Source organism: Macaca fascicularis, chromosome 3 (genome assembly GCF_037993035.2).
Source record: "Macaca fascicularis isolate 582-1 chromosome 3, T2T-MFA8v1.1".
NCBI classification, from domain to species: Eukaryota; Metazoa; Chordata; class Mammalia; order Primates; family Cercopithecidae; genus Macaca; species Macaca fascicularis.
Window position 1 is genome coordinate 91,958,398 of NC_088377.1, and position 23,975 is coordinate 91,982,372.

At 43.1% G+C, this 23,975-nt stretch overlaps 1 gene segment (V, D, J or C); it reads left to right on the top strand.

The window, feature by feature from the left end:
- Positions 1–23,975, top strand: part of LOC107129205 (T cell receptor gamma constant 1-like) — a 76,118-nt gene that overhangs the window by 4,269 nt on the left and 47,874 nt on the right.

A 23,975-nucleotide genomic window follows, 5' to 3' on the forward strand; every position in this document is an offset into this window, starting at 1 on the left:
CAAGAGAGGAAGGCATGTGGTGGGCCCCAGTCCTGCTTCTAGCTCTCCTGTCTCCTGGTGAGTGTGCTGCCTATAGAGAGGTTTTGTTTTGTTTTCTTCTTTTGCAAGGGGTGCCATACTAAGGAATGCCTTATTATATTTTGTGTTGCCTCCATTACAGCCAGTCAGAAATCTTCCAATTTGGAAGGGAGAACAAAGTCAGTCACCAGGCCAACTGGGTCATCTGCTGAAATCACCTGTGATCTTCCTGAAGTCAGTAGCTTCTACATCCACTGGTACCTACACCAGGTGGGGAAGGCCCCACAGCGTCTTCTGTACTATGACACCTCCAACTCCAGGGTTGTGTTGGAATCAGGAATCAGTCCAGGAAAGTATGATAGTTATGGAAGCACAAGGAACAACTTGAGATTGAGACTGCGAAATCTAATTGAAAATGATTCTGGGGTCTATTACTGTGCCAACTGGGACAGGCACAGTGATTCAGACCTGCTGAACACCACACTGAAAATCTGCCGTGTGGCTGCTTCTAGTACACAAGACAGAACCACCCCCTCTCATTTCCTGCCACCAAATTTACTGTATGCTGAACAAGAGAAACACAGCTTAACTCCTGATCTCCCCTACAGGATTACACTCCCCTGGCAGCAGCTGCCTCCTGTTCCCCACCCTCCCCCAGGACTTCCCTGAAGACCAAGCTGCCATCTCAGCTAAGCCTCAGCGAAGCAGCCTGGCTGAGAGCAAGGTTCTTTAGTTCTCCTAGGACGTGGGGGAGGCCCACTCACTCTGCTGCCTAGGACAGACAGGTACACCTAGGGTCCAGCTGTGAAGCAAGATATTTTGGACAGCAAATGGGAAGGGTATTTATACTGAATCGTGTATCCCATGATCCAGAGATCACAGCTGAGAGTGGTGCTTATTCCTTATGTCTATAACAATATAAGTAATGCCATAATTACCACTAAAACACCAGGCCTAGATATACAGTTGAACATTCTCTCCCTCTGCCTTCCCTTTTATTCTCTCTCTCTTCTTTCTTTCTTCTTTGGTTGCTTTTATTATTTTTCTCACTCTCCCTTCCTCCTTCCATCCCTCCATCCCTCCCTCCCTCCTTCATTCCTTCCTTCCCTCCCTTCCTCCCTTTTTCCTTCCATCCATTCTCCTTCCTTTTTTTCCTTCCTTTCTTCTTTGCTTTTATCTCTCCTTCTTTCCTTTTTGGGTACATAATCAAACTACTTTTTCCACAAAATCATTTGAAATAATTTTTCTCTATTTGTTCATGCCAACATTGATACAGCTACTTTAATTGTTCAGTTTTCATTTTTATATTTTGGAAGTTTGTTGTATTACTTTGTTTTGTTTCGTCTTTGTTTTGTATATATAAAACATTTACATGGAGCTGAAGTTAAAATTATAAAAGAAGATTCATTTGAAGATTTTAACTTCCGTTGTAGATTCCTCGTTCCTCTTTTCTCCCTCACCCTATAGGTAACAATATTTTTATCAGTTCATTTGAGCCTTTTCATTCTGTTTTTCATAGCGGAGTATGTATTGTTTCTATTTCAATGCCATATTTATGTTTTCGTTCTGATATTCGATTTGGGTTTTTATACATTTTAATCAATCTTTTATTTTCGCGTGTCTGGATTTTGTGTCTGACTTCTAAAGGTGCACATACTTCATAAGTGTGCATAAAGAAATCTATATCATGTATTTGAATGTTTTTATGCATTGATTATTTAATGATGGCATCATTGATCTATCAGGAATTTTTATACAATAATTACTGTGTTAGTAATAATAATACTGGCCAGGCCCAGTGGCTCATCCTGTAATCCCGGCATTTGGGTAGTCCGGTTGTTAGGATCACTTGAGGCCAGGAGATTGTGACCAGTTTAGCCAACATGGTGCTGGCACCAGCTGCACCCTGTTCTCTACCCCACCCTCATGAGTTACCTAAAGTCTAAACTACAATCTCCCAGCTGTGTCAGCCATGCAGCCTGGCTTACAGCGAAGTTCTTTCAGCTCTTCTAGGGGCTGATGGAGACCCATTCCTTCTGCTTCCTAAGACAGACAAGTTCCTCATGGACTGATCTGTAGAGGGATACATTTAGGAAACTCTATAGGAAGACCAGCTGCTCTCAAGCATTTATCCAATTATTGTCTATAGATCATGTCTGAAATAGTGCTTATTCACTGCTCAGGATAAATGTTGGAATAACAACTTTGCACTTCAATAAGACACCTAACATGTATCAGATCTGCTATCTTTTGAACAAACTGATATTTTTGTTGACATATCAAATCATAGTATTATTGGTTTGCATGAGAATGGGTAAAAAAGTGATTGTCATAGATATGCCAACCTACAAATCATATCACAGGTTTTGAACCATCGCAAGCATCCCTGCTGTAATGTGAGCATCTGAAGGATCTGACGCTTGCCTTGCAGCAGAATTCACTCCATCTCCCCTCTGGATATTAGACTGATAATTTGGATCAGGTCTCAGCATGGGCCATTGGGGAAGACTACAGCCCTGCTGAGCGATGGAAGGATTATCCACTCAAGGAGTTCACACATCCTGGCCGACATGGAGAACATGACTAGAACTAGATTTGGAGGGTGCTCGCTGGTGGATTGTGGAATGTAAGCCTGAAGAAGCAGAGTTTAATCCTACAGAGGTATTTTCATAATCTATTACCCTGACAGGGCTCCTGGTGTTGGTCCTTAGACACTCCTGGGATGGCTCCATGGAAACATGCAGGAAACCTTGGTCACGTGACATGATACGGAGATGTCAGAGTTGCCTGGACGGAGTTATGGAGGAAGGCATGAAAAGACTTCGAGAGGTAGGCATGCTAGAGTGGACTTTCCCACTAAACCTGAGAACTCACTGGATAACTGTATTCCCTGCGAGAACCCAGAGAACCCTCTGAATTAGGAAGACAAGGCATGTTCTGAAATAGGAGGCATCAGCATTCTTGAGAGTCTCGGTGGACGCTGTGCCCTGTGGGGATGACTATAGGAGATGCTGTTAAGGAATTAGCTCCCTAGAGTCAATGGAAATGATGTGATTTCAAAATAAGAGTCCAAATGGGCAGAATTAGTGTGAGAAGACGTAAAGCCAGAAAAGCAGCCAAGGAGCTCTGTTCAACAGAAATCTGGGGTGACAACTAATAAACCACAGTGTTCCTAAGGGTAAGGAAATTGGGCTACCACAATGGTATTCCACATATATTTTCCATATATACATGTATATACATATCTCATCTATATATGTAATTGGAACATATTAAGAGAAGATGAATGAAAGAATGATGTCAGCTCCTCCCATTCTCCAACTCAGAGTCCTTTGAATGAAGGGGAAGGCAGATTGTCTTGAGGGAGAACCTTGTAATGTTCTAGCAAGTATATATGGTAGTGATTCTCTGAGCCTTTTCCCGCAAAAGATGGAAGACCAATTACCTGAGAAATTTATACATCTAGGGAAGGAGAATAACCAGGTCTTTCAAGGCTGTTGGAGACAGCATCTGAGCTAACTTTGATACCAAGAAACCCATATTGTCAACGTGGTCCCCCATTAGAGTGAGGACTCATAGAAGCTCCCACTCTAATGTTAGTTTTAAAGGCCCAAGTCTATCTAAAAGTGCAATCCCATAGGTGGATGGACTGACTGTGGTGTCTACCCTGTGTCTGAGAATATCAGAGTGGATGTGATGAATGGACATAAAACAAGGAGGCTGCCCTCCACTCCTGGATAGTCCAGGCAGGCTACATTCCTTTATTCCATTTGGAACCCGTATGGCTTATTCTCTTTCACTGACTGGAGCTCACACTCTGGCTATTGCAACCTGTCTTAAATCTTTTTCTCTTGAAAATGTCTTGACTTTGAGGCAGGTCTTAGAAAATGACTCTTCCTGTCTCAAAATGCAGTCCTTCATTCTAATTGGTGAATTGGAAGCACATGGCTAGTGTAAAGAATAAGAAAGTAATTAGGAAACAGCAGGAGAAGAAAGCAGGTAAGCAACACTTACTGTGAATAATTAATTTCTGTTTAGAAAATATCACAGCTGATGTGTCAAAGGCCCTAGTATGCAGGAATGAGATGAAACAAATGTGGTCATGAGGAAGAGGTTTCTGAATAATGACAGAGAAGCTTGAGAAATCCAGAGTCCAGAATACTGAAGGGGAGCAGTACTGGGTTCATGTGTATCTGGTTTCTCGTCTATTGGATCCTCTTTCTTCCAGAACCCTAAACCTTGAATCAGCCTGGCTCCTAGAAGAGTGTTTCTCAAAGTGAACTCCATGGACCACCTGAATCAGAAGCACGTGAGGCTTTTAATAATAATAATAATAAAGTACAGGTTCTGGGAAGCACCCAACACAATAAGACAGAATCTTGGAATGAAGGGTGAAAAGGTGCATTTTAAAATAACCTCCAGAGCTGATTCTTATTCAAACTGACTTTTGAAAACTGCTGCGCTGGTGGCAAGAAATCAAGGGACTGTCCTGAGCCTGACACATGAAGGTATTCTGGAAAGCTGCTCACGGGCTCCCTCGCAGCTCACCAAATCCGCCTCACTCTAATCTCTCCCAACCCCTCAAACTGCTGCTTTGACAGATTCTCACACTTTTGCACGATAATCCCACAACCGCAGTTCCTTCTGGCTTCCTGTGACCTCAGGCAAGAAAAGGTTGTGTGCTAAATGAATCTGCTTTAACTTGCTCTCCTTCCTCGGGGATCACACCTTTTTAAGAAAGCCTGTCCCTTACTTTGAAGCATAAACATATTCTCGTTTTTATTCTCTCAATACCTTGAAGGTTTTCTTCTGCACATGTATTTGTTTGATCTACCTTTTGTGCGTGGGGTGGGAGTTAGGAATCTTAAAGTGGAGAGCCAGTTTCTCCCCAAATTACTGACCTAACCCATCTTTAACTCTCAGTTCAAGGCCACCTTTGTGATGGTGAAGTTTCCATATGCTCACTCAGCCCCTTCTGCTCTCTCTTCTTCTCCACTGTGCATGTTGGCTTGTACTTTTGCCAGTTTCTCTAAAGACACAGCCAGAGGTGGGGTGGCTGTGTGTGCACAACTTCAACTTTACATATGGGGCTGAGTCCCTATGTTGTGTATTCTTGTGCCAAGAGCACAATATGTTAATTACTATAGCTTTTAAAAAAAAATTAAGAGTTTTTCATAATCAAATTAAGGCATAATTTTATTGAAGAATAAACCCCTAATATATAGGTACACTTATTTATAACTATGAACCATGAACCAGAATAGAAATGCATCATGTATATTACAAAACATAGCAAAAATAAATAGGGGTAGGGAGGTGCAGATGTTGGTCAAAGGATATAAACCTGCAGTTCTATGATGAATAAGTTCTGGACATCTGGAATACAGCATGGTGACTATACTTAGTAATACTATATTGTACACTTGAAGCTTACTGAGAGTCAGTCTTAAGTGTTCTCACCATACAAACCCAAAGGTAATGATGTGAGATGATGACTGTATTAATTAGCTTGATTGTGGTAACCATTTCACAATGTATACATTTGCCAAAACATTATGTTGTATACCTGGAATATGTAATTTTATTTATCAATTATACCTCGATAAAGCTGAAATAGAGGATTACTAATTCCCACAAAATAGATTTAACAAAAAGTTTTATTCAACAAACAGTGCTATGAAGTTGTAAATTGGAAACAAAATTCAATTTAATCCACAGTCTTCTTATCAAAACCCTTCAGTGGCATTCCTCTTTCTGGTGTCCCAGTCTTGTCAATTTCACTAATAACTGTCATCCTGTGAACACCCAATTTATCCTACATGACAAAGTGACAAAGTCCGATTACATGAGTTCTCAGATTCTAGGATGGCCAGAAGAGCGCTGTCCTGGGTCAGATAAATCACGTGGAAGATGCAGAGGATGCGTGACTTTAAAGGTCCAGCCCTCAGTCGCTGGATCTTCATGCAGGGGCCGCCTCAGCCTGGATTTGCTCTTCCCCACCACTGCAGCCATACCCCAGGCTGGCTGAGGTCTGCTTCCACCTGGGCAGTGACTGGATGACATGGGATGAGGGGACACACCTCTCCCTCGCTCAGCATCGCATTTCTCTTTCCCTGGAGATCTGGGATCTTGGTCAGCATCCTTAAAAAGCCACCCAAGGGCTTGAGAGGGCAAGCCCTCCTACATCTTGACTGCGTTTTGCCCAAGATTTTTCCCGTTATTATTTTAAACATGTGTCTAATTTAGACAAATAGAACCTGCAAGTGCTACATGGAGAAGAGCACAGGCCCACCTAATTGGGAAGACAAGTAGAGGAAAGGAAAGCAAATGCCACCAGACAGAATGTGTGGCTGCAGGTTTACTGCAGATGCTATTAGAATCTATGGTTGGGCTGGGTGCAGTGGTTCACACCTGTAATCCCAGCACTTTGGGAGGCCAAGGTGGGCAGATCACCTGAGGTCAGGAGTTCAAGACCAGTCTGGCCAACATGGCGAAACCCCATCTCTACCAAAAATACAAAAGTTAGCAAGGTGTGGTGGCACGCACCTGTAATCCCAGCTAGTCGGGAGGCTGAGGCAGGAGAATCGCTTGAACCCAGGAGGTGGAAGTTACAATGAGCGGAGATCACACCACTGTACTCCAGCCTGAGCTAAAGAATGAGACCCTGTCTCAAAGAAACAAACAAACAAACAAAATATATGGTTGGCTGTTGCTAACAACTTTTGAGTCTTTAATGATCGCAATTGAATTAAAACGGTTAAAACAGCAATGAAGAGAAACATAGTTTTGAACACTGACAACACAAAATAACTTATCCATGTAACCAAAAGCTACCTATTGCCCCCAAACTATTGAAATAAACAAGCAAAAAAATTAGAAAATGGAAACTTTACAAAAATTATTCTCACTAATGAGGTTGTCCAAAAATCAACCAAATTTATTATAGAATAGTAATAACCAAGCTTGTGCATAAATCAGTGATGCCGTAAGTATCCTGTAAGCATTACTGAAGTTTTTTTTTTTTTCCTATTAAATTTACCTTCAAGATAAGCCTTCAGGATGAGGCTTTACACTGCACTTCATTATGCAATGCCATGTTGACTTGGTATATTACCTCAGATGTGACTCTAACATGGTTTGATTTGTTATGACGAGACTAAAGTGAAACATATCACTGTTTTCATGTGCATATTGCACCCTATAAGCACAAGGTACAATAAATAGCCACTTTGAATATGGAAAACAAAGGTAGTGGTTATAAATTTTTTCTCCTCCAAAATAATATTTTTCTTACTGCTAAAAATATCTAAAAAATAGAGAAATATTAAAGACAAACAATTTGCCCATTTTCATAGCTCACTGTCTGTATTTTGCACTTTCTACCTGTCGTTTCCCTGTGTTGACATGTTCTGACCATAGTTGTCACTTTCTTTTCCATTAGTCTAGCCCACCACTGGGCTAGAGGTCTACAGAGGGTATAAATGATAGCCCCAGAATATCCCTCTGTCAAAATGTTCTGCTTGCTTTGTATTTCACCACCTTCTCACCAACTCTGCACAACCCTAAGCCCTGCATGTGAGAATGCTGAAAACTGGAATCATGACTTTCAGTTTTTGCCGCAGGAGGGAAACTCAGGAACTGGGTTTGGTCGTGGGAGCCCAGGGACTCACAACTTCCCTTCCCAAGTCAGACCCCTTTTCTTGCCATGCCCACAGCCTTCCCCTCATGGCCATCTCTTTGACTACTCAGGAGGTCCTGGGTATCATTAGCAAAGCTGAAAATTGACCTTCATTTCACTAGGAAGTCAAGGCTGGGTCTATTTCTCCAAGCCTCTGGCAGATGTGTCCTTCCCAACGCCCTGTCTTCACCATTTCCAAGGACATGCCACTGGCAGAGAATGAGCTAGTCCTGCCTCCAGGCCCTCTCTGTCTGCTGGTTTGACTTAGCCTTCTTCTTTTGGACACACACACACACACACACACGCACGCACACACACCCACACCTGGTTCTTGAAAACTGCATTAGTCCCTATAATTTTTACTTTGTGCAAACCCCAGAGATCATTTACTGGAACCCATCCAGTTTCCAGGTGCAATAACAACACCCCACATTTCCTGAGCATGGTCTATGCAGCTGGGACTGTGCTGTGTGCTCTGCTCACATTCTCCTGTTTACTCTCCACGTGGCCCCATGACACCCCTCTTTACAGATGAGGGAAAACAGGTGAAATAACTTGCCCAAGACTACACAGCTATCATGTTATTTTAGGGCACTGAAAAACTCCTTCTACTAGGACCTCTGGGTGCCATGCTCTGAAGCTGGCTCAGACGTGGGCATGGGTTTTTGTCAGGGATTGCTGTTTTTTGTTTGTCCCTTCCTCTGGAGCAAGCAGCACACGCATTGTTCTCTGAGTATAGGATGGTTACATGAAGCAGGAGGTTTGTCACCAGTCAGGCCTGGCTTCTGTCCCAACTCTGATTCTCCTTAGGTGTTACAGCCTTGGAAAAGCTACTTTAAAAAACAGCCTTACTCCTTCATTTCTAAATTGGAGATAACATTTATCCTATAGAGTTATTTAAGGATTTAATAAAGCAATGACCATAAACCAATTAGTGCAGTCCAAGAGTTTCGCTAATTATACCATCAACACTCTTTAAGCCTTTTTTAGAACTCTAGCTATTGGTCATCTCACCCTTCATCTTGTGGTCAGATTTCTGTCTCTCCTCTGGGACTTCTTTCTTCCTCCCCCATTTCTCTCATTGGTTACCTCCTTGCACCACAAGGGAAACAGCAGTTCAGGCCCTAAGCTGGCTGTTACCATAACTCAGAAAAGTGTGGCTCAGGTCCACAGTTTGAAACAGGTCACTCTGGGCTCCTCTCCCCTGGTCAGGATCAGAGACGTGCTGGGCCGCCTTGCCTTCCTTTGGTCCATCCTGTTTCCAGGTCAGTCTCTTACCTAAGGACATGTGGAGAGGTGGCGAGGCTTTGGGTCATCCCTACCTCACTGCTATCTCCCTGACAGCTGGCTGGTGGCTCATCAGGCCGAAGCAGCTGGCCCATGTCCTGGGGCGCTAGGGAAACTCGGTCATCCTGCAGTGCTTGGTCTGCATCAGGATCAGCTACATCCACTGGTACCGGCAGCAGAAGGGCCAGGTCCCTGAGGGGCTCCACCAGCTGGCCATGTCCACGTTGGATGTGCAGTGGGATTCCATCTTGAAAGTAGATAAAATCACAGCCAAGGATGGCAGCAGCTGTACCCTGGCAGCGCTGAAGCTGGAGACAGGCATCGAGGGCATGAACTACTGCACTGCCTGGGACCTGAGCAGCCCTGCACGCCACCCCAGGCCTGCACAAAAAGGACTCTTCCTCCAAATCCAACAAGGCCTTGGGCATTTTCACTAACTCTTGGTCCCTTGGCTTTCTCTGGGGCATAGAAGCAAAAAAGTCCTGTCCCCTGTCCCTCACCTCCCCATCTATCCTGGAGGTCCCTTCCGCAGTCCCACTACGGACGAGGCTCTCAGCCTATGCAGATTCAGTGATCTATCTCATTGAAAGGGGCCTGTTTAAAGATGTTCCCGTTCATTGTCTCTGAAGCCTTTGCAGGATGATCTGTGCACCTGAATCTGGGTGCCACTAGCCACATGTGGCTATTGAGCATGGGAAACATACCAAGTACAATAGTCCAAGCTGAGATGGGCTGTATGTCCAAAATCACATTTTGAAGATCTAGTGTTAAAAAATGAAATAAATTTTATAATGATCAAACGTTGAAATGATTATATTTAGGTATCTTGGACTAAAACCAATAGCATTAAAACAAATGTTACCTGTTTCTCTTTACTTTGTTTAATGCAGCAACTAGAAAAATTTAAGTGTGTGACTCACCTTGGTGACTCACATTTATTTCTATTGGACAGTACTGTTAGAGACTGATCATTTAAGAGTCTGACCATCTCCCCTGAAGAATGCACAAATCAAATATTTTGGAAGAGATTTCAAGGGTGGAGGGCTGGCTGAGATTTACCCCAAAATGGTTGAAAAGCTGAGACTGGAAGCCTACCCGTGTTTCCAGCTTCCAGGCTCTGGGCCCTGGGACTGTTACCATTTTGCAATAGAGTCAGCAATTAGAAGCATAGGAAACAAGATTGCGCACTCCTCAGTACGTTCATCGGTGGGCAGGCTGCACAGGAACTCATGTGCATAGACGGTTGCCATGGCAGGGTGAGCAATACTCCCTGGATGAGACACTGGGACTTTGCCTTCCACTTCTCCTTGAACAGGACCCCACTGTGGAGCATGTGTGTATCCCAAGCTTCTCTAGACTTTTGTTCTCCCATCTGACAAATGAGGGGGTTTAGCCAAATGTCTGCTAGGTTATGTGACTGTGATTTTTATATTAAAGCAAAGCCATACACATAAGATCACTCTGCCAACTACCTTCGTATAAAGCAGTCTTCTTTAACAGAAAATAAATGAAAGAAAACCTGTGTTACTGATCCTCCAGCACTAAACAGGAAACCCCTCTGCCACTCTATGTGCAGAAGAAAAAGAAATTCTTTGAAGTCTAAGCTGAATTTAAATGCCTTTTCAAAGGAACGCTTAATATACTGTTGATGAGAATGTAAATTAGTACAACTTCTCTGGAAAGCAGTATGGACATTTCTCAAAGAACTAAAAACAGAACTACCATTCAATCCAGCAATCCCATGACTGGATATCCATCCAAAGGAAAAGAAATTATTATATTAGACCACATTCATACATTTATTATGGCACTGTTCATAATAGCAAGAATATGGAATCAACCTAAATGTCCATCAGTGGATGACTAGATAAAGAAAATGTGGTATATATACACAGTGGAGTACTATTCATCCATAATAAATGTGGTATATACACATAATGGAATACTACTCATCCATACAAAAGAATGAAATCCTGTTTTTTGCAGAAACATGGAGGAAACTGGAGGCCACTATCAAAAGTGAAACAACTCAGCAATAGAAAGACAAATACTGGATATTCTCACTTGTAAGTGGTAGCTAAATAATGTGTACACATGGACATAGGGTATGGAATGAGACATTGGAGGCTTGTAAAGGTGGTGGGGGGCAGAAGGAGTACAGATGGAAATTAAGTAATTTCACATCACAATGCGTATTATCCAGCTGTGGGGTATACTAAAAGCCAAGACTTTACCACTATGCATTATATGTGTGTAACAAAATTGCACTTGTACCCCTTAAAGTTATACAAATAAAAACCAAAAACAAACACATTTTCAATGGAAGATTGAAAGTTTATGTGTGACTTGATGACATTAGTAAAAAAGATGAATGAATGTAAAGTCCAAACAATTTTGAAGGAACTCAGTCCATCGCATTCCTTCACTCATTGTCCACCTCTCTCAACTTCTGTTTTTGTGCTAGAGATTGATAATTAAGACACGCCTTGCAGGCTGGGCACTGTGGCTCCTGTAATCCCAGCGTTTTGGGAGGCCGAGGCAGGAAGATCACCTGAGGTCGGGAGTTTGGCAGCAGCCTGACCAATATGGAGAAACTCCGTCTCTACTAAAAATACAACATTAGCCAGACGTGGAGACTCACGCCTGTAGTCCCAGCTACTTGGAAGGCTGAGGCAGGAGAATCGCTTGAACTCGGGAGGTAGAGGTTGGGGTGAGCCGAGATCGTGCCATTTGCACTGCAGCCTGGGCAACAAGAGTGAAACTCTGTCTCAAAAAAAAAAAAAAAAAAAAAAAAAAGCAAAAGAAAAAAAGCCACGCCTTGGTTCTGAAACAGCCCAGTGTCTCCAACCTCAGTGAAGGCTCAGGTCACGGCTAAGGCCTTCCAACTTGTGTGAGAAGGACAGAGGCTGTACAGCAGTAAACTTTCATTCTGTTTTGGGGTTGCTCCTTCATTTCATTTTTCTAATTGTGCTGATAAAACTGAATGGGCACAGAGAGATGCCCCCTCTGCTACCTGCCCCCTCTCTCAGTGCTTGACTCCAAACAATAGCAAATTTGGTGAAATAGTGATTATCAGGGAGTGGCCAAATGGAGGAGCAAGCTCCCCAGTCACCTCCTTACAGAACAACATCTTTCATTTCCTCAAGAGGAGACTCTGCCGCTACAGTGAACCTTCACCACCAGAAACCTCCACCTTCACTCCTCACCAACACCTGCTCTACTCTTCTACTCTTCATGAACGCTGTGACCTTGAGCAAGGTCTTAAATTTCCTAGCCATCAGTTTCCTCATCTCCAAAACAGAGAAAACAACAATGTCCAAAATTGATCTCCCTCTGAATTATACCACTTGGTTTCAGCCTCAACCTCCAGGGTGATAGACTAGCTTAGAGACCAAGATTATATCTTTCTTAAGTGATCTCACCTTCAGAGGCATCATCACCAGACTTTTCAACTTTTATTTCTTAGAAATGGTCCCAAGTTTTTTCCCTCGCATCGTCACTTGCTTTGGGGAGCCTCCCAGCTAGTCTGTCTGATCAAGACAAGAGCGTGACTGGTGCATTGCTGCGGGTGAGCTGGGGCAAGGTCACAGAAGACAGAATGGGAGAGTATAACAGGAATCACCATCAGTTTCCAAGGGCTTGCTCCGTGTCAGGCACTGCCCTAAACACTCTACCTGGGCTAACGTTTATTCTTTGCAACATCCGGTAAGGTAGGCTGTGATTTTATTCTCATTCGATAGATGAGAAAAGAGAGGCAGAGAGAACTATTCAAAGAGCTCAGGCTTTGCAGCCCGACAGAATTAATCTTAAATCTGTCACCAACAAGCTGTTAAACCTTGACCTATTACCTGACCTGCTTTGAGTAGGGCCTTGTGAAGATTAGACTAAATTTGTGGGATTAAATATCATAATGGCTACAAAGTGCTTGACACATGAAAGGCATTCACTAAGTGTCCATTGCTTGGTAACTCTTTAAAAACTGTATTTTAAATGGTAATGTTTCATTAACATCAGAATGACAAAAAATACTACAATGGCCGTCCATTCCCTCATTCTACCCTTTCATCTATTCAACAAACACCTGCGAATAGAGAGATAAACAGCACATGATCTTACTCCCTTGGGAACTCTAACTGGAGTTCAGAATGAGAGAGAAATGGGTAAACAGGCCAAGGCTTGGGCAGGAGGTGCTAGGAGAGAGGAAGACACTAGGCGGCGCTAAGAGAAAGCAATTTGAAGCATCTCCATCCGGGACTTACTGGGTAAGGGAAGCTTCCTGGGGAAGACTGCCTGGGGCTGAGCCCAAAAGGATAAATAGGAATTAGCCAGGGAAAGTGGATTAGAAAGCAGTCCAAACACAAAAAACTGCAAGTCAATCCACAGAAGTGGGTCGTGGAATTCTAGGCAGAGAGTGACTGAATGAAGATGGAAGGACAGGGAGGCACTGGCCACATCACAGAGAGCCTCTTATCCTAAGAACTCTGGGCTTCATCTTCAGAGGCAAGGTAGAGCGAGGGAGGAATTTAGAGCAGGAAAATGACCAGGTCAGTCTAGTGGCCATGGGGAAGGTGGGTGGGAGTGGCCAAGATGGGACGCACGGAAGTGCGTGAGGTGGAGGCAGTGGTGAGCCAGGAAATGTTTAGGACGTAGAATCCTCAGGAATTGGAGTGTGGTGAATTAGTTAGAGGGGAGAATTGAGGCTGATACTCAGGTTCCCGGCCTGGGCAATGTGGGTGCATTGCTGCTGGTGAGCTGGGGCAAGGTCACATTATGTCCTAGGGGTAGTCATGTCATACAGGAAACTCGGAAGAAGATAAGGGTTGGGAGAAGGGAATGAGTTCACTCTAGCTATGAGCAGACTTGGTTTGAGATCCCGTGTCAGACGTACTTGAAAATGTCCCAGAGTTAGCTGGATATGGGTACAGACAGTTTTTGATTTAACTAAGGTCCAACTTAAGATTTTTTTTTACTTTATGATGGTGCAAAAGTGACATGCATTTGGTAGAAAACATAATTTGACCTTTGCTCTTTCCCCAGGACAGTGATATAAGGTTTTGATACTCTCTTGCGATGCTGGGCAGTGGCAGTGAGCCGCAGCTCCCAGTGTGTAAATTAAGAATGGAAATCTGGAGCACAGCAGCTTTTAAGGGGTGCATTGGGGGACAGCAGTTTGTAAAAATACCTTGGGACAGATTAAATGTCTTGGGTTAGAGAAAGAACAACAGACAGTAGGAAACTGTCATCGAGGAGAAGCAGGGATTCAGGAGACGTACATCATTCAGGTAGCTGAGGGAGGGGACAGGAACCTGAATCTTCAACAGAAGCAAACAAACTGGCATGGAGGGCCCAGCTCCATGAAGGTGACCAGAAGGGCCCCGTGCTGCAGGCTGTGTGGGTAGCGGAGCAGAGCTAAGCAGCTTGACGGATCAACATCTCTCCAGCTGGTTGAAGACAAGCTCTCAGAAGACAAGGCTGCATGTCACAGCCCCGACAACCAACGACACCAGCCTGACAACTTGCTGCGGTGGCTGCCGTGTGGTCTGAGGTGGTTGTCTGAACTATGTGGTCTGATTTCAGGCCTCAGACCTCGTAGGACTATCTTCACACAGACTGGAAGTGCTAACAGGTGGTGAGGACACCACTTTACAATGATGCAGGAGGCCCCATGTCACCCTCACCCATGGGAAGTTTGACTTGGTGGACTCAGCCAAGCCACAGGGGTCTAACGCTTCTTTGCGGTGATTCCAGGCTGCCCTGGCAGAGAGCACAGTGCCTGCAGACATGCTGTCACTGCTCCACGCGTCAACACTGGCAGTCCTTGGGGCTCGTAAGTAGTTTTGCTCCCCCAATCACTTTGGACTGATATTCTCTATTGTTATATATTTTTACAAATTCCAAATTCTTGGTTTATTTACTCCCTCCCACTTTTTCCCCCCAGTGTGTGTATATGGTGCAGGTCACCTAGAGCAACCTCAAATTTCCAGTACTAAAATGCTGTCAAAAACAGCCCGCCTGGAATGTGTGGTGTCTGGAGTAACAATTTCTGAAACATCTATATATTGGTATCGAGAAAGACCTGGTGAAGTCATACAGTTCCTGGTGTGCATTTTTTATGACGGCACTGTCAAAAAGGAATCCAGCATTCCATCGGGCAAATTTGAGGTGGATAGGATACCCAAAACGTCTACATCCACCCTCACCATTCACAATGTAGAGAAACAGGACATAGCTACCTACTATTGTGCCTTGTGGGAGGTGCACAGTAGCAGACAGTTAGAGCCATCCCATTCAATAAATGTTTATTAAGTCTTTGTTTATAATTATGAATTGGGAAGCCATAGTTACCACCAGTGTGCTTGTAAACAGTCTTCTAGCTAAACATTCATGTGGTGACTCTATGTGGAGTTGCCAAATTCTATATTTTCTCAAAGCAGAAGCTTTGCAGAAGTCTATACAAGTGACCAGCCTCATCTTTTTCAGGGTTCTACTCTCTCACCAACAGCTTTTCTTGGTCACCCATGTTTGTTTATCTGGTTTAACCTCTCCTACTCACTACATTGTTTTTCTGGCATAATATATACACATTTTTAGTGTGATTCTTTTGTACTAGTCAATATGCATTACATAAGTTTTCTCTGATCTTCCTATCTCTCTTGATTAAAAAATGGATATGACCTTAAATGGTATTCATTTTTCTGGAGGTTAACATGTAACAAATGCAGCATGATCTAACCGTGAGCAGGGCAGACTGCAATGACAAGTCTATCACATGCATGCCTTGAGTGGTGATGTTGGATTTGGTACAAAATTCGTAAACACTTCCACTAATCAAGTCTAAATCAAAGTCCACTTTGGATTGGGGTTTGAGGAAAAATTCATTTTCTGCAACCTCCACCTCCTGGGTTCAAGGGATTCTCCTGCCTCAGCTTCCTGAGTAGCTGGGACTACAGGTGCATGCCACCACACCCAGCTAATTTTTTTGTATTTTTAATAGAGACAGGGTTTCACCATGTTGGCCAGGATGGTCTCAATCTCCTCCTGACCTCGTGATCTGCCCGCCTCAGCCTTCCAAAGTGCTGGGATTACAGGCGTGAGCCACCGTGCCTGGTCATCCAACCATGAGTTTTTGATAGACTACTCTGAGCCAGGCATTATGCACAGCAGAAATTACAAGGCCCATATGCTCTGCAAAGGCCCGAGGTTGCTTCTGTTTAACCACTTTCTGCTACTGGGCTGCCATTCACCACTAAAATGACAGTCCTCAGCTTGAATATAACTCATGACTGTAAATCTCTCATGAATTTTCATTACTTCTAGTTCAACTCAGGCTTTGTAATTTATTATGGTTGATGGTGTTGTTTAATTTATGTTTTTGCCATGCAACTCTTTCTTGAAATGTGATCTTACAAATATAAAATAGAGAAAAGTAGATTTCCACTGGGAAAGAGTTGAGAGATGAATGATTCTTAGTCTCATCTTCTCAAATTTCTCTGATACTTTGATTTTTCAACAGCTCAATAATTATCTGAGTATACATATAATGTACAAAGTGGTCAAGACCTGGGACTGTCATATCAGAAGTACATAGGTCCAAATGGGCCTCTGCTTACCACAGATAAGCTGTGTGGCAAGACCTTGGGTTTCTCTAGTCCCATTTCCTTACCTGTGAGGCAAAGGTCCTGTGGTTACCATATGGGTGGCTGCGAGAACTCCTGACATGATGCATATAAAGGATTTGGCCCAGTGCTTGGCATATTGTGACAGCCCAGTGTTATCTGACAAGAAAAAAAACTAGATACAACAACAACAAAAAAAAAACAGCAAGCACACATATATAGTCATGTGTCCCTTAACGACAGGAATACATCCTAAGAAATGCATCCTTTGGCGATGTCCTTGTTGTGCAGATATTGTAGAGTGTCCTTAACACACACTTACATGATACAGCCTACTACACACCTAGGATATATGGTAGAGTTTATTGCTCCTAGGCTGCAAACCTGCACAGCATGTTGCTGTACTGAATGCTATACGCGATTGTAACACTGATAAGTATTTGTGTATTTAAACACAGCATAGAAAAGGTATAGTAAAAATACAGTATAAAAGAAAAATGCTACACGAGTATAGAGCAGTTTCATTATAATTTGTCCATCTTTGACTGAAACATCATTATTCAGCACATGACTGTGTATACAAGAAAACACGCACACATCTTTTGTTTTGCTTTGTTTTGTTTTTTTGAGATGGAGTTCCGCTCTTGTTGCCCAAGCTGGAATGCAATGGTGTGATCTCGGCTCACTGCAACCTCTGCCTGCCAGGTTCAAGCGATTCTCTTGCCTCAGCCTCTCAAGTAGCTGGGATTACAGGCACGCGCTACCACGCCCGGCTAATTTTTTGTATCTTTAGTAGAGATGGGGTTTCACCATGTTGGCCAGGCTGGTCTCGAACTCCTGACCTTGTGATCCGCCCGCCTCGGCCTCACGAAGTGCTGAGATTACAGGCGTGAGCCACCATGCCTGGCCAATACACACATCTTTATATATCTAGAGCTTAGCCTACATCTATGATAGTGTGGCTATTACATTTTATAGAGAGAATAGCTACGTATGAAGAAACTCTTATAAGAGGTCATCCCATGGTGGCTCACGCCTGTAATCGCAGCACTTTGGGAGGCCGAGGTGGGCGGATCACGAGGTCATGAGATCGAGACCATCCTGGCTAATATGGTGAAACCCAGTCTCTCTAAAACTACAAAAAAAAAAATTAGCCAGGCATGGTGGTGGGCACCTGTAGTCCCAGCTACTTGGGAGGCCGAGGCAGGAGAATGGCGTGAACTGGGGAGGCGGAGCTTGCAGTGAGCTGAGATTGCACCACTGCACTCCAGCTTGGGTGACAGAGCAAGACTCTGTTTCAAAAAAAAAAAAAAAAAAAAAAAGAGGTCATCCCAGATTAATTTAATTCTAAGCTTTTGGTCATGGTTCCCTAAGACCTTTGACTCACACACAGCGGGAGAGGACAGTGACCTTGTGTGTAGTGCAGACGACCATTATGGGGGAAAAACAAGTCGAAATTTATAGTCCTTTACTCCTCCTGCCCTTCTCCTTTTGGCTAAGGTGAGCTTCACCAGGAACATTTTGGCCACACCAAAGGAAAACTAGCCAGAGGCAAACCAGCTCTAAGTTAATATTTGCCAATTAAATGGTTTACATTTTGGATTCACAGAAACGCTGACAGCATCTTATTAGAATATACTGCACTGCATATAGTAGGGCCTCAATGAATATCTATTGAATTGAGATTGATACTTTCATTATTATTGAGGGGTTCATTTTACCTAATGGGTCAGGGGGTTGTATGGATGGATGCCCTGAATATTCTGATGATTTGGGTTCAACTCATTTGCTTTTCTACCTGAGGTGGGTGAAAAACAATGACTCTGAATAATAGAATCAACATTATATTATCTAGTTAACATAAAATCTGAATAAAATCTAAGGAAATCTTGGAAAGGAATATTTTCATACACCATAGCATCTGTTGCCGAACTCCCCACACATACAAATACTATGGAAAAAGTAATGTCTACTGCCCAGGAGTCATCTTATAGAAGCCACAATTCTAGAAGTTGCTGTACCCACCTGGAAATCCAGGTCGACTGTTTTGTCTTGGGTGCTTTTTGCTTTCAGTCCTGTGAAGGGGTTCACAAGAGGCAGCCTGGGGTAGAGAAAAAAGGGCACAGACTTTGAAATGCTTATCTCCAGACGTTGCGCTCATGAGTATTTTTGTATGTGTCATTTCTGTACTTTTGAAATGGTCTAATAGAAAACACATTACTTTTTACTTTTACTTTAAAATTTACTTAAAAGAAGAATTCATGTTTTATAATATTAAACATATCCTTGCATATTATTGAGCACCTAGAGACAATATGTAAAATTTGTTGGTTAGAAAGGCCTGGAAGGGGTTCTGCTTGACCATTTTTTCTTTCCTCTTCTTTAATAACTTTTGCTTCTTTTAAAACACAAAATCTTATCTTTTCTTCTGTTTCCTACTGACTACTATGCTGAGCTAAAGAAAATGTTAGTGATTTGAGTGCTCAAGGAAGCTTATTCGGCTTGTATGTCTTCCTTGAGCACTAGGATTTTCAAGCCTGTAGCTCAAAAGTCTTGGGAAAAAAGAAACAACTTTTTTCAGTGAGCTAACCGATATAGAAGAGAATGGCCACTCCTACCCACACCTCTTGAATCCTGGACATCAGCTCTGGCTGTTGGGCAAGTGGCACTGTATATTGGCCAATGGGGGAGGATGCAGCCAACTTAAGGCCCCTTTTCAGGGAGGGAACGCTGACCCCACTCTCCTATTTCCCGGCTGCCTGCTGGTGTTTCCATTTTCGACCCCCAAACAACACCTGCAGGATAGGGAAGACCATCCACGCAGCCCAGGGCGGTCAGACTTTTAAGGCAGAGTTAGGTGGAAAATGAACTTGGATGAGCAAAGGAGGAAATCCTGCAGATGGCCCAATAAGTGGATTATGTTTGACCTCAAATAAGTAAGACAAGCTAGGGAGCAAGAAGGTTTTATCTAGTTTCATTTCACTTTCCACAAAGCCACCAAGGTCCCATCTCCAACAGAACAGGATGTGTGACTGTTCCTTGAGTAAAAAAACAGGAAACTGGACAAATCTTGAGAGATCATCATTCATTAGTACTTCTTTAGTTGATTTCTTAATATAGAGGAGCATGTAGATTATTTATAATGCTTTTGTTCTTGAGTTAAGTGAAGGAGTCTTAGGTATTTGTTGACTCATTAAATAAATAACCAACATGTAGTAGACTCAAATAAGAAACATAAAAGTGACATACATTTAGATAAATGATTATAGTGCTTTATGTTTATAGTGCTTCATGAATCAATAGTATGATTAATCCAGTTGTGCTCATAGTGTTCTTTACAACAATAACTAAGTTTAAAATAGGGAAACAATCTCAACTCTCATTAGATGATTGAGAATAGAGAAATGCCTGTCACGTTCGTATCAAGTAGAATTTATTCCCTTACCCCTGTTGCTATAATTGATGTGTCTCTTCTGTAGATCCCTAATTTAATTTCTTGTCACTTTTAAGTCAACTTTTAACTAGCAAATTAGCAAAGTACTAATGGATTCAGAGAGATTGCATCATGTGCTGTACTTTACTGTAGTCCCATTCTCTTTATATTTTACTTACTTATAAGTTAAAGTTAGAGTAATTATCAAAACTCCATATTTGTATTCTGAAATTGGCAGAATTTGGATTTGCAGTCCGTGGGTCAGCAGGTGTCTCTGACTTTCCTTATTTTCTTTGTTTAGCCACAGAAAAACAGAAAAATCAGTGAGTTTACGTGTACAGAGTTAAATGTACAAACTGTTCTCTGAAAGAGCTCAGTTCTATGTGAAAATAAATAATGTAGTAAATGTTCTTATGACTGTAATAATAGTAGCTATTGTTTATTGAGTACTTTTTATGTGCATGACACTTTATACTGCATGCTTTATGACATCTGAGCCTAACAAAATACTATCATTATTATTATCATCTCATTTTTATAGGTATTTTCTTTTTTTAATAAACTATTTTATTTCCACATTTGTGTCTTGGGTTATTGGTGGGGTGAGAAACCTCTTCACTTCCAATCCCAGCTATCTGGTACAATCTAGTGTTGTGGTCCAGCTGTCAGCAAAGGGTAGAGGTGGGTGCAGAGCTGGCCCCCGAGTCTGTACCAACTCTTCAGAGCAGGCACCTCAGACCATGGTTGTACTTGCACTGCTTTAGGGCCTCGCTGGAGCCCTCACGCAGGGACAGGTCACTCTGAGTGGTCGAACAGTCCAGGAACTGCCTGCTGTCGTAGGCGCAGGGCCCCATCTGCAAGGGCTGAGGGGCAGCGTAGGTGGAGGTCTGTTGGGCAGCAGGCTGGGCAGGCTCCGAGCTCCCCCAGCTGAAGGCACTGCCCATGACGTGTCCCACAGCCGAGTCCACGGTCACCCCTGTGGCGTGGACGCCATATGAGCCATGAGGCTCCGCTGGCCCGAAGGGGCGGAGATGGGGCGGCTGCCGGGGCGGGGGGGTGGGCGGGGTGCGCGGGCAGGTGGGCAGAGGGCGCGGCGGGAGGGGGCTGGCTGGCCAGAGGGTCGCGCTGCCGCATCCCAGAGGCGTGGTGGCGGTGGAGGGACCTGGGCGATCTTAAAAAGACAGAGATGGCGGCAGCGGCTCTGTTGCAGGAACAAATGCCCTTTATAGATATTTTCTAGGTACAGATTTGAGGCTTTGATAAATTAAGATACTTGATAGTAAGCAGCGAGGCTGGGATCTGAATCCAGGTCTGTCCGACTACAAAATCTATTGCCTTGATCTCCTACAGTGATGAGAAAAACAAAACCAAACACGACCTTTTAAATGGAAACATTTCGGGGGAAAATAAAAAATTTTATTTTTCGTTTTGTGATTTTTTTTCACATGCAGCCTTAAGCTCCATTCCCCAGGGTCACATGAAGTTAGTTAAATTGATGCTAACGGTGTTTACTTAGATACAATCTGCAGAGAATTCTCTACAGAGAATTTTCTTATGCAATCAAGTTTTTCTGACTTCTGGGTTCTAAGATTTTTTTTTTTTAAACAAGAAAAAAAGCGTAACCAAAACTGTGCTTATTGAGTAACCGAAAAGCAGCGAGATGGAACACAAAGATATTCACCCTAACTATCACCTTTCTGCTGCATTCCCTTACCCTCAGTCCGCTGAGGAGCACAGAAATGTTATCCAAAGGTGGACGGGAAAGGGAGGAAAGGCCAAGACCCAACTGCAGCCTGGCCTGAGATGGCCACATCATGTTCTGCTTCCTGCGTGGCTGCCCAGGGAGGTCTTGGATGGGCGGAGGGCCAAGTCAATGTCAGGCCTGGAACTTTACATGCTTTTCTCTCTTAGATACTATCATCCCCTTTCTCAGAGGAGGAACTGGAGATTCAGAGAAACTCTGTAGCCTCCAAGATCACGCAAACATCACTAGTAGCAGAGAAGGGATATAGAGCCATTGCGATGGTCCATAAGACTTACTCTCTTCCCACCACACCACACTCACCCAGCAAGAACTGGAATAAATGACAAGGGAGGGAAGAGGGGCTCAGACTTCTCTGTATATTTACAAGGATGCAGAATGTGTTCCTGTAAGTGTACCCGAGTAGGGAATTTGGCCCTTTAATGAAAAAGGTTGAAGCAGGAAGACTTCCAGTTTACTGGATGAAACATAATGCAGCAATCAAACAGCCTGACTCTTTTGAGTGAATATCAATAAGAATACCAGCATACTATTCACTGTTCTTCAAAGGAAAAAAAAAGGAAAGTCCTTGATTCCATGACATAGATAAATGTTCTGAGCAGGAAGAAGTTAATGGATCACTGGGAAGGGTTCACAGAGCCAGAATATTCAAGTAAAAGTCTTGCCAAACAAGAAAAGGAGAAAGTTCATTTTTGTCACGCACAGTCTGGTTGCAACAGTAAAACCTAGCTTTTGTCATCATTACATTTTCTAATACTGAAAGGACGTATTTTAGGAAAAAAGCATCCCAAATTTACAGATATGTTTTTATTTATAGAACTTCATTATTTTTTGAATCAAACTCTTCAGTGAATTAATTTTTACCACCTCCTCGGGTACAGGATAAATGGGACATTTGCAGACAGTTCCTTCCTTGCCCATGTTTGCTGTGAGGTGAGGTGTAGACGTGGGGAACCTCTCTGGGGGAAGAGGAGGGGTGTGGCAGCCGCACGACTGGTCATGAGGCCCCACGTCACAGAGCCTCCACTTGGAGGGCAAGGCTGAGAGCCCCACCACACCTCATGATGGGGAGTTCTTCTGTCTAGAGATGTTATTTATTGTCATTCAAGTTAAAGAACTAAAATCCTAAGATAAAGAGCATATCCCAAAACCAAAACTAGGCCTTCTAACAGTAGCTCTGTGCTGATCCTGCTTCAACAAGGAGGCAGAGTAGAGAGGAAGGAGGTGAAGGATATGGAATCCACTGAGCTCCCACTGTATGCCAGGCATATTATGCATCTATCTAAGCCAATGCTGGTAGATAGGCATTTCAATTTCATTTTCATAGTTGAGGGCACTGGGTGTCAGAGAGCAACAAGTCAAGCTAACAGCAGGTTGAACTGGAATTAAAAGCAGAACTGAATGATTGCATGCTCACCTGTATAGCAAAATATGTGGATTTTCTTTGTATTGAAGAAATAGGTTTTAGTTCCAGCTGTACCATTTACTAGCTGAGAGGCCTTACATTATCCCCTCTTCCCCATGGGGAATCCCTTCCTGCCTCAAAATATTGTTTGGATTAAATGAGCCAATGTTTGTAAAAGTGTTTTGGAAATTGTAAACACCATAACAAAGAGTTATAGTTTTATTTTAACACATTTCATTCATTGCAATATGATTTCTCATATGAATTACCTCCTAAGGATAGTCAATATTTATGGAGCTCCCAGTATAGGGAAGGCATCCTTCTTGATGAAATGAGGGGCTTTAACAATCCCTACAACATATGACTTTGATGTAGCAAAAATGAAATCTAGCATGTGTTCTATGAAAGTAGCCGGTAACAAGTGGTCTAGCAAAGCTGCAGTGCTATATGCTGAGCGATAGAGGTATTTGTTGTAATATCCACTCCAATTCCTTAGGAAAATAGATGGTGGCAAAGAAGATTAAGTGATACTGCTCATTGAGTGATGAGAATTTTTACATACTGGATGTTCAGTGGGAGTTTCATTTTGTCCCAATCTCCGCTGACACTCTAAGCTCAGGAGAATGGTAGTAATCCAAAAGAAGAGGACAAAACCAGAGATTCTGGATGGAGGGCAATCCCCTCTCCAGCGGACATTGGTAACATCTGAAGACATTTTTTGTTGTCACAAATGGAGTGAGAATGCTACTGGTATCTAGTGAGTAGAGGCCAGAGAT